The sequence below is a fragment of the Astatotilapia calliptera genome, chromosome 15, assembly GCF_964374335.1.
Source record: "Astatotilapia calliptera chromosome 15, fAstCal68.1, whole genome shotgun sequence".
In the NCBI taxonomy this organism is placed as follows: domain Eukaryota; kingdom Metazoa; phylum Chordata; class Actinopteri; order Cichliformes; family Cichlidae; genus Astatotilapia; species Astatotilapia calliptera.
Genome location: NC_137436.1, coordinates 30,788,852 through 30,804,738, shown reverse-complemented (window position 1 = coordinate 30,804,738; position 15,887 = coordinate 30,788,852). Strand labels below are relative to the sequence as shown.

The 15,887-nt window shown below is 41.8% G+C and overlaps 1 protein-coding gene across 4 annotated transcripts in view; it reads left to right on the top strand.

Annotated features, from left to right (window-relative positions):
• The window catches only part of fynb (FYN proto-oncogene, Src family tyrosine kinase b), a 100,300-nt gene that overhangs the window by 18,409 nt on the left and 66,004 nt on the right, over positions 1 to 15,887 (top strand). For 2 of the 4 annotated variants that reach the window (XM_026193790.2, XM_026193788.2), the window contains exon 2: positions 1,664 to 1,732. The gene's annotated coding sequence lies outside the window, so the exon portion shown is untranslated. Of the gene's footprint in view, positions 1 to 1,663; positions 1,763 to 5,827; positions 5,847 to 15,887 lie in introns of those variants that run through there. The other 2 variants (XM_026193789.2, XM_080289860.1) reach the window with 2 other exon arrangements.

The window sequence follows — 15,887 nt, the reverse complement described above, 5'->3', positions numbered from 1 at the left end:
ACAAAGGAGTGGCTCCGTAAGAAGCATTTGAAAGTCCTGGAGTGGCCTAGCCAGTCTCCAGACCTCAACCCCATAGAAAATCTGTGGCGGGAGTTGAAAGTCCGTGTTGCTTGGCGACAGCCCCAAAACATCACTGCTCTCGAGAAGATCTGCATGGAGGAATGGGCCAAAATACCAGCTACTGTGTGTGCAAACCTGGTAAAGACCTATAGTAAACGTTTGACCTCTGTTATTGCCAACAAAGGTTATGTTACAAAGTATTGAGTTGTATTTTTGTTATTGACAACTCAATGAACCAGCATCTGGTCAACACATAACAGAAAATCTAGCAAGTTGAATCTATGAAAAATGCAAACAGTAATGCAATTTGACACTGAAATTGTATTTTTTGCACCAACAAAGTGATTCCCTGATAGCTATTAAGAGGGGAAAATTGTACATATGTTCAGTCTAAAGCCATCTGTAAATGACAAGGAGCAGAATTTCCTACTAGGGAAGCCAGGAGAAGTATTCCGTTATAATACAGACTTTAAATATATCAAATATGGACTTTCAAGCTCTTCTGTACAACCTTTTTTTTCTTTTCTGTACAACCTTTATTTTGCCCTATATTATGCATCCTAAATTTAATAAACATGCAAACACGTGGAATGCACCTATATAAAATAACTGCATAAAATTTACCAAATTGAGAGGTGGCTGCACAGTACTGTATGTGTGTTTTACTTTAGGCACTTTAAGTTGCTTTTGTTGCAAAAGCTGTTCAATAGAAAATAATTTCAGTATCTTAAGCAGTGGCACTCTTTACATAATAACAGGGCACAGGAGCCTGAAAAATCGTAGCCAATCCCAGGACGGCGATGCCCAAAAAGTCAGATCCTCCTCCTGTCTTGCTGGATTCACATGAAGAGTGAAGGTTTATTAGTCTGTGGACGTAAATAGGCATGTAGAAAACTATAAATGTTATGTTTTCTACATAGCATTTATTTCCTCATTTCCTGTGCTCCCCACCCTGTGCTACCCCATTAAAAAAATCCCTCCTCCTCTGAGGCAGTTTGAAGCACAGAACAAAAGTGGAAATCAAGTTGTAACTTTAAAAAATGCAGTGAGAGCTACAAACACTAGTAAAGTTGCATTAGACTGTATTATTATAAGCAACATTTTCTTATTCCAGCATCATTCATGCTTAGAATGCAGTCAAGCCTCATTCAGTGGCAGATGGCAGTGAGGGATGATGTCCTACATTTAGCAGCATCGTCTCATTTGCACCTGGACGAGTGAATGAATAGATTTCCAGAATGCACCTGCTGGAGAGGCTGTCAGAAATGGGGCCACCACACAGGCCTGTGATTAAAGCCAGCAGTTCCTGCACCCTTCACACTAACCTGTTGTTGACTAGTTGAATGTCACAAATACAGTGCCGCCATGCTGCTGTGTAAGGGGGGATTGCAGTTTCTGTTCTGCTAATTGGATCGAGGTCATTCATTCCAGCTGGACACATCTGCTGCTTTGTTTTGTTTTGTGTCTTTTGTGTGTGCGTATGTGTATAAGACCCATTTTCCGCAGACTATCGTGAATGACGAGGTCTGGCACATACGCAGTTGATATTCATGTTTTATTGAATCGCAACAATGAATAATTGAGCCTCTGTGTGTCTCCGCAGGGCCTCTGTTTTGGCGAAGCACAACGCAATGTGGAGGAAATAAAGATCCTGATACGCTGAAAACCCGAGGTATGAGTCTTCACACTCCACTGGACATTTGTAAGCTGACACAAACACACTTGTGGATGAACTCGGCCGTGTTTACTCTCTTGCTCACACACACACACACACTGCCATGTGAAAATAACCTCATAGCAGATGGCCCACAAAACCTGCTCATTCTGGAGGATTTTCCTTCAATGGATGTGGGTCATAAGGATACTAGAGCAAGCGCACACACATGCATTAAAGCACATGTGTACACATGAAGCGGAGATAGTTGCCACAAGCTAACCTGCTGTTCCAAATAGGCGCTCATACCTGTGGTGCGTTAGCTTGGGGCGTGCAGCGTAATAGTGGTGCGCCACTGATGTTGTTACAAGTCTGACCTGCAGGTCAACAGCTGCCACCAGCTAAAAGCTAAAGTGTTGGATTCCTTCTTGACCTCCATTTCTGCTGCTGCCATCTTTAATACGCAGTACAGCACTAAGGTCAACCTGAAAAATTCCTGTGGGAGTAAAGGTAAGGTCAGCCGGTGCCCACTGCAACCTCTCCTCAGCTCTGACACATCAGTCCTGTGTGTGTGTGTGTCTGTTCTCTTAGTCCCATGCTGCATATATCCGGGGGTAAAACTGCAGCGGAAAAAAACATGTTCCCATTATTTCCTAATCCGAGTGTGGCTGCTAGGTTAGACTGGAACATGACGGCACTTATATTAGATTGGTTTTCGACAGCCAGCAGCAGCACTGTGTTCTTTGTTTCCTTCTTGGAGTCCACAGTGCACAAGCACGTGATACGTTTTGTTTTTTTGTTTTTTAAGTGAGCACAATGTTGCATAAAAAATGCACTTTGTTCCTTTGTGTGGGTTTTGTGAAGGAGGGATCTGATAAATGACAATGTGGGAATGGTAGAAAGTGCTGATAAGAGAGCCCCCATCATGTATGACAGAGAGTTAGAAAAGAGCATAACTGACATTAGACTCTGCCTTTGATCATTGTTTAACGTTGTACTGTGGTTGCCTGAGGCTACCAACTACTATAACTGAGCTGAGATGCATGGCGCAATAAAAGTTGTACTCTAGTATCGTTACCGTTGTCGTTATTCGTTCATACACTTGGACCGAACTGGCCGCACTGGACTGATACAGAATTCAAATTGTTTAATTTATTCAATGCTTTTCACTTAACATAAACAGTAAAACTTTGTAAACAGTAAACCTGATATTGCTTCTTGAAATCTAGAAGAAACATTGCAAAGTCCATTGTACTGCGTAGAAACATACGTCTATGTCTACCTTGATGTTCAGGAGTCCAGGATCTGCAGAGACAAAGGACAGGAGTTGACTTTTAAAGCATGTACTTCATTGGGATTCCTACTGTGATCACAAATGTTTAAGTCAAGGGTTGAATGTCACATGTTTATGTCTTGAAGTTGTAGTTCTGGAGGTCCAGAGGTTAAAAAACCCTTTGTATTAGTATTTATAAGAACTTTGTAGTGGATAGCACCACCAGAGAGGAGCATGAAAATAGGATAAAAACATAAAGATGGAAGGACTGGCGTATATCAAAGGATTTCTGTAGCATTCAGATGGATGTGCCTTACATGATTATTCAGGTTGCTGCATTTCCCATTAATGGTTCTTATGAATGCTTTATCCTTTAACTTTTCACTGTCCACTTAAGATAGACTTGGAAATTTTTCATATATGAATATATGAAGCCCCTTGAGGCGACTTTTGTTGTGAATTGGCGCTATATAAATAAAATTGAATTCAATTCAATTGAAATATATGTTTATATATTTAGCTGTTTCAACTTAATTGAGGATCTCCATACAGGAATTTTTTCACTGTTGACCTTAACATGTCCTATTCATATACTCATGCAAATTTGTTTGTAACTGGCTTTGTAGAAATTCAATATGTAAAAACAGTGGATGACCCTGTAGATCATTAAGAAGACAACGGAAAGTCATTTTATCTTAATGGAAACTTACCTGCAGCCTAAATGAAGCTAAATGAACCACAATGGAAGTCGAAAATTAAGGCTAAATTAATGGTATTTCAGTCTGTGAAATTCTAGTATTTCACAGACTGAAATACTAGAATTACTCTTGAACTTCAGCATTTCCCCAGTTAGCCAGTTGCACTGCTTGATCTTCACTTTGCCAGTCACCGTGTCTTAGTTTAATTTAAATGACATCGGTGGTGGATGTTTGACCTTGCAGAAGTTTTATTCATATATGCACAGAGAACTTTTTTTACATATTCTTCTTTTTCTTGTAGCTTTACTTGCTAATATAAAATGTCTCAATATTTCACTGTGTCCCCTACTTACAAGCCAAGTGTTTCACACCCAGTTTTTCACGGGTGGAAAAAGAAGTCGAGGAGGGGAGATGTCATTGTCTTTTTGCAAACTCACAGTTACATTAAGATCTGGTGTCAAATCAGAACTACAGAAATACTTTATTATGTAACTTTATTATATTAAAAGCTGTTTTTAATGTGTAAAGATGAGTAATGAGAACAGTAGGCTGATATGAGTTGATGTTTCTAGCTTTTGTGTAAAAGCTTGTACCAAATAGGTGATGCTAGTTATGGGATGAGTGGAAAATCAGATTGCACTAGTATTTTTTCATCCTCTGTGGAGGTTGAGACAATGTGTCAAAGGCCTATCTGTGCTAAATGCTAAAAATTATATTCCAGGGCAGTTTCTGTGAAGTCACAGGATGTTCTTGACCTACTATTAGTACCGAAAAGATGTCAATGCCTGGACTCGTCCAGAACATTTGACTTTGTGATTTCTTCCTCGTTGGAGTTTCCAATCCAGAGCCAGCCTTTCACAAAGGAGACACATTGTAATAAAAAGGCAAAAACAAAAAACAAAACAAAACAGAAGAGCAGCAGAAGAGTAGCTATAAATGGAGAGCAAGGTTTTAGGGGTAAATTTCATCAATGGTTGAGTGGAAAAACACTTAACAAGGGCATTCTTCCAGGAAACTGGAGTCAGCTGAGCAAGTGTATTCATTATGCAAGGTTCAGTCATATTTACTCTGATAGCTCCTTTATTTTGTGTACCCCAGTTTCCTGTGACGCTTCGGCATGTTTCGATGGAGCGTACAGCCTGGGCTTGTCGGAGAGCGGAGTCACAGTTTGGCATGTCTTTTTTTTTCATTTTCTGTTTAGAACCTCTGCTGTAGATGTGAGGCGGTGGTTGAAATGTGAGAAAGAGCGATGCAGCGAGCGTCAGAAGAAGCTGTGCAGAGCTTCAACTGTAGCACATCAAGAGCATCCTCGTGGTGGGAGCATGGAGCTCGCGAGTGTGTCTGTGCTTCAGTGTTCTTGCTGAGTGGGTGTGATTGTAGGCTGGTGAGAAACAGCAAATGAGTCACCAATTCCAATCGTGTTTTCAAGCTTCTGCTCTGTCTCTCAGAGAGTTTCTGCACTGTACAGAGAAGCGAGCTACAACAGCATGTTATCGTGACGTCGTCCCCGTCCCAGACATTGATATGCATTTCAGCAATCACTTGCAGCCATGGAACAAATGTACACTTGTGCCTTGAGCCTTTAAATCTCAAGAGCTAACTGTTAAACCGCTCCTCCTCCCAGCTTGTTACTGGCCATGCCAGTGTAGGCTGGGCAGCTATTCACTGAAATGTCGGTGTTGCCCTCAGTCTTCCATTGTGGTTTCCAGTTTTTCTGATGGTAAGGAGATGCAGTTGGGGGTGGAAGTGGTGGCGCTAATGAACAGCATTAAGCTCCACTCTATTATATTGACACATCTGGTGGCATTTTTCATCCGCTTGCTTTCCGTCCTCAGCCTAATTAAGTGATCTGGGCTGCAAACTAAAGCATACCCACTGTAGAACACACAGGAAGCACTCTACACTAGCTCTCTGAGCTTGTTAACCAGCCTTGAAGTGACTTTGTGAAACCTCAGTATAATACGTCAGTAGCAGATTCAGCCTCAGACTTCTTTTGCCCACTCGATGGCTGTCAATTATCCAACTTTACAGAAAGAACTTTCCTCAGGTGCTGTGTCTGAGGAGATGTCAGTGAATTAGCAGCAGCAGCAGTAGTGTTCGACCACACTAAGGCGTCAGCTAGGTGCGCCGGACCCTTGGATCATCAGTCAGTACCAGTCAGGTAATGAGATCTGTCTTAGCTTCTGCTTTGTAGAAACCGTGCTAGCAGAATTCTGCTCATGTGTTTATCAGTTAATGTAATTATCATCAGGGGAATGTGGCTGCCTTTTCAAACTTGTTATGGACTCTCCAGATATGTAGAACACTTTTTTGGTTTTAGAATAGGACTGTTTGCTGGTTTTCGAATTTTGATCAAACTAAAGTTCAAGTTCAAGTTCAAAGTTTATTCGCCACTGCAGTGGCAGGTTGCCCTGCAGTGGAATGAATGAGCAATCTGAGCAAGACCTTAGGGCTTTAACGGAAATGTACCTCTTATTTCTCACATTACATCAGCAGCTTGTATCAGTATCATTCTTGACTGACCAGATTTAACCACATACTTAGATTCTGTTGGTGGAATATGTATGTAGGACCGTGTGACACAAGTTTAAACAGCTGCAAGCCAATTGAGCAAAGTTCACCAAAAAAACACAATTTACTGCTTGTTACAGGCAAAATACGGCATAGCCAAATCACGGATTCCGTCACTAGACCACATTTGAAAACCTGGCTACTATGTTATCCAAATTTCTAGCATTGGGAAATGTACTTTTATGATTAAGGTTAAATACTCTTTCTTTAAAAAGATGTGGGGAATTTTTTTTGTTGTTTTTAAAATGTAAACATACGACTGACGATGAACAAATATAATTGTACTCATTTGATTTAAATGGGAGATGTAATTTTGTTACTTTTTAAAGAAAGCCCAAGGAACCTACATATACAAGACTGTTCAATAAAAGGGTAAGAAGTGAAGATGTGGATGTCAAACTCAGCTAAAAACAGCTCATTACTGCAGCCACATTATCTGATGCCTTTGGACTAAACTCCAGCCTGCAGCCCTGATGTCACAAACTTTAAACCTGTTGTCTCACTGCGTTGTACCTGTTTTTAATACGTGTGTGTGTGTGTGTGTATATATCTATATATATATATATAGATATATACATACAGTTTTTAAATTTAATGTTGCTGAAACAACAAAGGGATAAAATAATAAATCTATCTGATTGAGGAATCACTCATCTTTGGAAAAGAGAGTTTATTACAGAGAAATGGCTCTTTCCAAAATAAAAGCTATACTATACTCTTCTTCTGGGCTATATTCTCAGCAGCATATTAAACATATAAGGAGAGTCATGTGCTAACGGCTGTCTAAATGACTCGGGTAAAGTTTGTAGCATGCGTGCTTTTTGTTTTTGTCTGCTTGTCTTTGCACTATGGTGATGTCGGTGTAAATGTGCAGTCATATTCATTTTGTTCCCACTAGTGCTGTCAGCGTTAATCTGAAATGACGTTAACGCCACAACACGGCAAATCTCCGTTAACGAGCTACCGCCGATCGCCCCGTGCGTGGGGCTGGACGGCGTCAACACGTTAACGAGCTAATTGCGCTAACGCACTAGTTCCCACCAATGTAATTGAGCATTGCGCGGCACATCCAACATACTGTTTTACTTTTGTCCATGACGCGCTTACCTTCAGGGTCATACGTCACATGAAAACCAAAATAGTTCCAAACACCACATCTGAATGAGGGTGGGGGGGGTTCAATTTGCCATGTTGCAAGGAGAGCTTAACTTCTGTCTGCTAGCTTGCCCTGCGCTCAGTGAATCTGCGTTTGACTACTCTGCCTAGGCTGCACTGTCGAGCGCAGATACACTGAGCTCTCAACACAGACAGCATCGTCAGAAGGAAAGTTGATAAAATAAATTAAAAATTTTGTATTGTTCGATACATATGCGTACCGAACCGAAAGCACTGTATCGAACGGTTCAATATCGATACGAGTATTCTTGGACCCCTCCTATATATATAAAAACACCCAGCGGGCGGTTTATCCTTCAAGCTCGGGTCCTCTACCAGAGGCCTGGGAGCTTGAGGGTCCTGCGCAGTATCTTAGCTGTTCCCAGGACTGCGCTCTTCTGGACAGAGATCTCCGATGTTGTTCCCGGGATCTGCTGGAGCCACTCGCCTAGCTTGGGAGTCACCGCACCTAGTGCTCCGATTACCACGGGGACCACCGTTACCTTCACCCTCCACATCCTCTCGAGCTCTTCTCTGAGCCCTTGGTATTTCTCCAGCTTCTCGTGTTCCTTCTTCCTGATATATATATATATATATATATATATATATATATATATATATATATATATATATATATATATATATATATATATATATATATATATACATACATGCCTATCATGTAGACCTGTAGACCAACCCTGACCCTGGCTACAAAAGGACCTGAAAGGTTCCCAACTTTACATCATTAAAGCATGTTTACAGCCTGGTACAAAAAGGATTTGGGCCTCTATGGATAGTTTCCACTTCAGAACTGCTGTACATGGATGTATTTTTTTCTTATTTTACAACTCATCCACCTGGAGTTAGGTGTGTGTTCCCTGCGGATTGGCAGTCATCTCGAAACTGTCAACCTTAGGCTTTCAGGTGTCGGCTAATTTCAGGCACTGAGTTGAACTTCTCCAGCCCAGTAAATCAATTCCAGATGTATTAAAAAGATAATGTGACTCTCCCTATATGTGTTGTTGTTTATTAATATACCTGGTTGGACTGGCCAAGTAAAGTCTGTGTGTTTCTTACTTACTGCATTTCTTACTTATGAAAATAATTTGTTCTATTGTTCAAGACTCTTTCCTACGTTTCCCAGAGATCACAGGGTGCTTTTACTACGTGTCGGGGAAGGATGATGTGTTTTATTCTGGTCTGTGGAAAAACTGGTGCATTTTATTGCTACTGCAGCATTGCCCCGTACGGTTACAGAACTATGTAACAGGAATATCAAGAGTTATATATATAGAGAGAGATGTACACCCAAACAGTGAAACAGACCAAAAATACAGGTTTGCTTTCCAGTAACTGCCTGCACAGAATTTTATGCATTCTGGTCCATTCTTCATCTGCCTACCCTGAAATGTTTCTTCTTTTTTGTTCTTTTTTCAAACAAAGCAGGAGGAGGTGGAAAATCAAACAACCATAGAAGAGGTGGAATGATTGACCACCTGTTCTGAGTGGTTTTTATCTCGACCTCCTCAGAAAGTTCTTTTGATGCTTCACCCCCTCATTCACTTGAGTGGAACTCAGTGTCGGTTGGAAACACATTTCAGTGATATTACTTAACCCCTCATCTATCCATAGCCAAGCTTGTGATCGAGGTTAGGCATGTGGGCGGGGGCCACAAGCAGAAGGCTGAAATTCGTCTCGGATTAAGATGTTTATGAAGTGCGTCTCCTTAAACTGATCAGTCGTGTTTGTTTGACTGGGAAAGTTTAAAGCTTGTGTATGCATGTTGGCAGCAGTGTGTTGCTGCGCCTACTGTGCAGATGGTATAGCAACATAACCTCATCCTGCTTTACTGACTGGCCAATTTGCTAAAGAGCCCACCAAAAGCACATCTGCTGCAGCATGCTAATGACTTGCCCTGGATCTGTTAAATAATTTATGTCTCGCACCTATTTCCCGCATCTCCTTGTGAAATTAGACGGGTATTTTTCGTGATGACGTAGTCAGCACACCCTCTTTTCTTTCTTGTTAATCTCAACTGCATGTAGTGGCGGATAAGCACAGAAATAAGAGAACTGGGAGAGCTCCTTGTCTGTAGGCATGCAGATTAAGTGACTAGGCCACCATATGGCCAGAAGATGAACACTGATTTTTTTTTTTTATGGGCTAGTTTAAAAATAAGCAGGGTGGGGCAATCACACATCCTAAACAACAGCAGCTGTAGCTCTTTGCTGACAAGCTTTAGACTTATTGCCCAGCCCACTGAGAGCTGTGACAGGTATATTGTGGCTGAAACTGTGGGACGCTCTGGATTTAACAGGGCTTCCTTCCCTCACATTTCGAAGGGCTTATTATGGACCCGTCTTCACGGAGGCCAACAATAGAGTCTTTCAGTCGGCCATGGCAGGGCTGGAAACCTTACACTGGCGGGGCTGGAAACATTTCTGGTTTGCAAATTAGCCTAATCTTAACCCACCCAGGCAAGACGAGCATTGATCCAACAAAGGAAACTTCTGTGGCAGAAACCTCTCAGTCTCCATGGGTGTAGAGATCACTTTGCAGAGGTTCAGTTATCGACATGTAGCACATGAAATGGGACATCATTCCTTACAGCTTCCCGAGGTCCTCCTTAGCTTTCTCATTATGGGTTATTTAACAGTTTACTGACTTTGGGTCATTGAGTGGTTAGTGGTTGTCAAACACTAAGAAAGGACCAATTTGATATGATGCTATCCAGTGTGGCCTGTCAGTAATCAGCCACAGTTTCCATCAGTGCGGTGATGTAGATTTAATTATAATGGGGGCGGGGATAAAGATGGCTGTTGGTCTCCAGCCATATGCTGGCCTCGGGCCCCCTGGGACTCAGCCCACAGCTTAATAATAAGCAGCCCTGCAGGAATTAGTGCTACTTTAACCACAGTGTTTTGACTGATGGGAGAGGTCAGCTGCTCAATGATTGAGTGCAGAAAGGTATAATAACATAAAGATAGTGAGAAGTGAAAAAAAAATGCTCAGTACATTGTGGTAAACCCTGACTATGTCTTTTGCACTAAGGGGGAGAGAAAACAACTGAAGGAAAGGGAAGTTGGATGTGAGGCAGAGTTTAACCTCTGAGTTGAAGACAATATCAGTCTTTTGTTCTCAGTTTTCTACTGCATGTGTTTCCAGAATGAATGCATACTGTATATTTAGTGCAGTAAGCTGACTCGCCACTCCAAAGGACTCCCATCTATCAGTTGCTGCTACATCAGCATCTCTTTAGACATTATCAGTGGATTGATCTTAATAGAACTCACCCACTGTGCTGTGTGGTAGCCTCAGTGCAGACATGGAGCAAGCAACAGGGGGCAAATTAGTTGTGGCCTGCTTCTGGCCTCTTTACTTACCGTGGTGACCTAAAGTCTGCCTCAAAAAATGGAAGCTGTGGTTTGGCAGAACTAATGCTTCCACCAGACAGGGTACATTGATTCTGAGGTGAAATGCAGATGGCAGAGAGATGAAACTCATTTTTAAACTGGCACAGTGATCCATAATGTTATAAAGTATCTGTGCTTCATTTACATACCCATTTATAGATGTATTGATTGAGGCTGGCTATGCCCAATGTTGTTCCAACTGAGCTAAGGTTAGGCATCTCCAGAGAGCCAGGTCCACTACACTTCCTGTGTTTGTTTCCATACGGCTTATCAAAGATTGAACAATGATTGAAGATTGAGTGATGTCAGTCGGTCACTCAGCATCACTGCCCTATTGCTTGATGTAGCCTCAAACTGCAAAGAACAGGTCATCGTTGCGACACTCCAGTGCACTATAATTCTGCTAGGTGTTAAATATTAGTATGTACGGTGCTTTGATCTCCGGCTTCTCTACGCTACATGTCCAAGAATCCTTGAGTAAGACATTGAACCCTGTATTCATCAACGTATGCATTTGTGTGAGTGTTGGGTTTTCAGTGCTCTTACAGCATTGCCCTCAAACAATTCAAACATGATACGGCAGTGTTGCCTAAAGAAATAAATGCTGACATGCAGTTTTGTGATTAATACATATGCCATCAGTTTCCACTTGTGCAACCAAGCAATGCTGACAACCTGATCAAGAAGCATTTCAAAGAGCCCGGTTTCCATCCCCAACTAGTCAGATGTATTGTAAGGGCATTAAGTGGTACAACATTAGGCTGGTGGTTTTAATCAGCCTTCTTAGCTCAGGAGGTAGTGCAGGTGTTTGCTGGTTTTCTTCCAGCTTCCAAGCTGATAGATTGGTGGTTCGATCCCTAGCTGCTCTGGTCTGTATACCAAATATCCCTGGGTGCACACTAACCTCAAGGTGCTGCCCCCTGTGTCTGGTTTTGCCAGAGGTTTCTTCCTGTTCTTCACACTGTTCCCAAAGTGCTTGCTCATAGGGGGTCATATGATTGGTGGGGTTTTCTCTCTGTTATTATAGAGTCTTTAGCTTTTACTAAGAAGCGCCTTGTGCTTACTGCTGTTGTGTTTTGACACTATATAAACTGAACTGAACTGACTGGCCTGTTATCATAGGCAAAATGTCTTCTGTTTGCAGAGAGGAATAAATTCAATTGAGCATTTAACATATAGGAGAATAAAGTTTTAATAGAAATGTACTTTTAAAGTTACCCTTTAAGAAATTGTAATTGTAATATTGTAAGATAAAGACCCTACAATAATACGATGAAAACAGAGAAAACCCCACCAATCATATGACCCCCTATGAGCAAGCACTTTGACAACAGTGAGAAGGAAAACCCCTTTTTAACAGGAAGAAACCTCTAGCAAAACCAGGCTGAGGAAGGGCCACGACCAGTTGGGGGTGAGTGGATGGAGACAGGACAAAGACATTCTGTGGAAGAGAGCTGGAAATTAATAATAACAAATAATTAAATGCAGAGAGGTATATAAAGACCTAGTGACGCTAATGACCCCAATTTGTCATTAGGGTCTATACACATAGGTGTGTTGTTTTTGTTGAGTGATCAAAGTGGCTTAAAGGCAAATTGTTTAATCAGAAACTGTCAGCATGTGCTGTAGGCACCCTTGCAGTTTGGTGTGTAACCCTGTTTGTGTGTGCATGTTTGAGCGTGTAGCCACGTACATAAAGCGAGCAAAGACAAAGAATGATGAGCCTCAAAGATTATCCCCAGCCGGAACACAATCCTCTTTGGAGGCGCTGTGCATTGCGGGGCGTATCTGAGTCTGGGTGCTGTCTAGACGCTGCTGCTGCTCAGCTGTGTGTGGAGGAACGTGCTGTACTAAGCCAGACAGCTGCACACACTGGCGCAAAAAGTCACAGCTGGATCACAGCATCTCATGTCAGAAGTCGCCCAGCCACAGTGACAAACAAACTCACTCGGATAGAAACGCTTGCGTGCAGTTTTCTATACACTCTCTCCCAAAAAATATCCCTTGGTGGGTCGGCTTCTTTCACAGGCTCCTAAAGCATCGCGGTTGCTGTGTCATTTGCAGTCCCAGACTCTTCCGACCCAACTCTGGCGGCAGAGCAAGGACACACAGTACTGAGTGTGCTCTGGAATGCGGTAACCTAGCAACAGGGCCGGAGAGACAGATCAGGTTGGCGATGGGCGACTGTGGCTCGTCTGCTTAAAGGAAAACCCTGCCTCTAAATAGGAAGTCACCCTCAGCTGTCATTCATACGTCTGGAATTTTTTATTGGTTTCTCTTTGCTGTCAAGTCTGATACCACAGATTGAAAAGCAATCCATGCATGTCTGTTCTGTACTTAGATCATAAAGGCTTATGATGCCACCCAAATGGACATAATTGTTTGGGTCTAATGTTTTCGGCTTCTGGCACTTGAGGCTCTCACAAGTGTCGTCTGCGCCAAATGTAGTCCAGGCATCAAGTTCTTTGTGGGCTAGATGTGGCACAAATACCACCACATATCTGCTCGTCCGTGTAAGGTGGACTTGTGGCTGCACTGAGACAGCCACACTCACCCTGAAAGCAGCATCAGTCTAGGCAAAATGCCACAACGAACACTGCAAATATACAACCAAATATATCTTGCGGTAGCTGAAAAAAATCTGACAAAGAGAGCGAAAAATGAGGCCTGAACGCCAGCTTGTTTGCTGTTTATGATGTAAGCCTCAGCCATTAAGTGAGCTAAAGTATCTGATACGTATAAATAATACGAAGAAGTTATATACAGCAATTAAATTAGGCTAAATCATTTGCATTTCAATGAGAATGCGTTTTACTCAGTGCACTCTTACGGTTGTATGTACGTATTTTTTATATGATCTGTTACTTTTTTCAAACTCATGTGTCCTCTGTGTACAACATGATGCATGCATGTTGCTGTTTTGTACTAAAACATATGATGCATATGATATGGAGAAGGAATACCATACAAGCTTTGGACAGAAACGTCAGTCAGCTGCCTGAAACACCTTACGAGCTACAAGAGCCACAGTCAAACCCCTGTTCAGCTAAGGTAAAATGCAGAGATTCAGAGCAGGGCACGTAGGCCTCTGTGGCCTATTTTTAGAATGACGGGTAAGACATTTCCTCAGCAAAACTGCCTTCCTCCAAATGGAAGAACTGAATAGTTATTTTCAGTATATTTTTTCATGCCTAAGCCATTATTACGTAGCTCCCCTACAACCTTATTGTCAGTGACATGAATGGAAACTTACAAGCTTACATGCTTTAAGGTATATTTGGGGCTTTAACCACATCCTGCTAGCAGTCATAATGTGATGATGCTCAGCTAGCTGTCAATGTGTTATAGCGCTCTGCCAGGAGGATTCAGCAGACTGTTGCACCTTCTTCACATTTTTACATTTACAGGAAGGTGCATCACCCACTAGTTACAGTAAACATGGTTGTTTTTGTGAGTTTTGACCTTTTGTTAAATTTTCTTCTATCAAAATATTTCCTCTTGGTATTAAAGTGAATATCAGCTGTTAAAATACAGTGGTTTCTGTTTCTCAAAGTATTATGTAGACACAAAACTATTGACATCTCGCATAGATTTTAAAAAACATGTATTAGCTGGTGACAACAGCATGCTATGGTGTGATATAGTGAACCGCTATAAATGGGCCTTAGTGATTATAACAAGAATCAAACCATTATTGCCTGTCACCATCAGCCAAATTTGAATAGTTGTTGTGTTGTTATGGTCAAAGTATTCATGAGCTAATTTGAGCAGACTGTTTCTTTTAAGGGACTTGTTTGGGATTCTCCAGAGGACTAGAACTGCTTCTGCTGTCTGATTTGTGATATCGTGGTAGCGTAGCAGGATATGGGTTTTGAATGTAAAGGAAGGTTTGAATCTGGCTTATCTCCTAAATGTACACCTCTGATGGTATGCATTACTTGAATAGGCATCTTCTAGGCAGCAGAAAGTCTTGAGTGCAAGCCTCCCAACGGAGAAATGCATTGTTGATCTGCAGCAGAGGGCGCTGTATGGAGCAGCTCTTTAGTTTTAGAGCAGGTTTTAGAACAGACTTTTTACCTATTGCCCCAAATGTGTCACAACACAGCATCTAGCTTATTAAACGAGATCAAATAAAGAGCAAGGAAACTGTTAAACTTACCTTCAGACGTCTGTGTTTTTATACCGCCCAATGGTCAGATGTTGAAGAGTTTGTTTTTAATTGCAGCTCAAGAAAAGTTCTTTGTTTCAGTTTATCTAATTTGTGTTTTTACTGGTGACATCTTTGTACCATAAACCAGGAAACCTTCAGAAGTCTGTAGATCCTTTTGACCTGAAACATTCTTTACTCACGCTGTAATAGGCCCAGGATGCTTGAGGATTTCCATGATGCACTGAGCATATCTGTTTATACACTACTCTGCATTTAATCATTAGTGATTATTAATATCTGGATCGCTCTCACATCTTGTGTCATGTCTTCCTCTCCTCACTGCCTTCACCAGACGGCTCTGCTCTCAGAGCCTGGTTCTGCCGGAGGTTTATTTTTGTCAAAAGGGAGTTCTTCCTTCCCACTGTCACCAAGTGCTTGCTCAAAGGAGGTTGTCTCATTGTGGGGGTTTTCTTTGTATTATTGTAGGGTCTTTACCTTACAATATGAAGCACCTCGAGGCAACTGTTGTTGTGATTTGCACTAAATAAATAAATTTGAATTGAACTAAACTGCATTGAATTAAATTGAATACAGCATTCCTCAGTGTGCTCAGATGTGTTGGTTGCCCATGAAGGACGAGCAGCCAGGTTTTATCACAGTGAATGTGTTCCATATCAGGCAAAAGCCCTTATATTGCTTCCCTGTAGTCTAAGTAAAAGCCCCTACCTCATCATCGTCCATACAGCTGTTTTTCTATTAATAGCATTTGAATAGAGAGCATGACCCTGACACTGCTAGCATTTGTCGTGCTGTCTTGGATGCTGAGCACTTGGGGAAGTTGCAGCATTACGCTCTAACAATGTTTTATTTCCTCCTGTTTCCTGTTGAGAATGCAGTCAGCGCAGCAGCA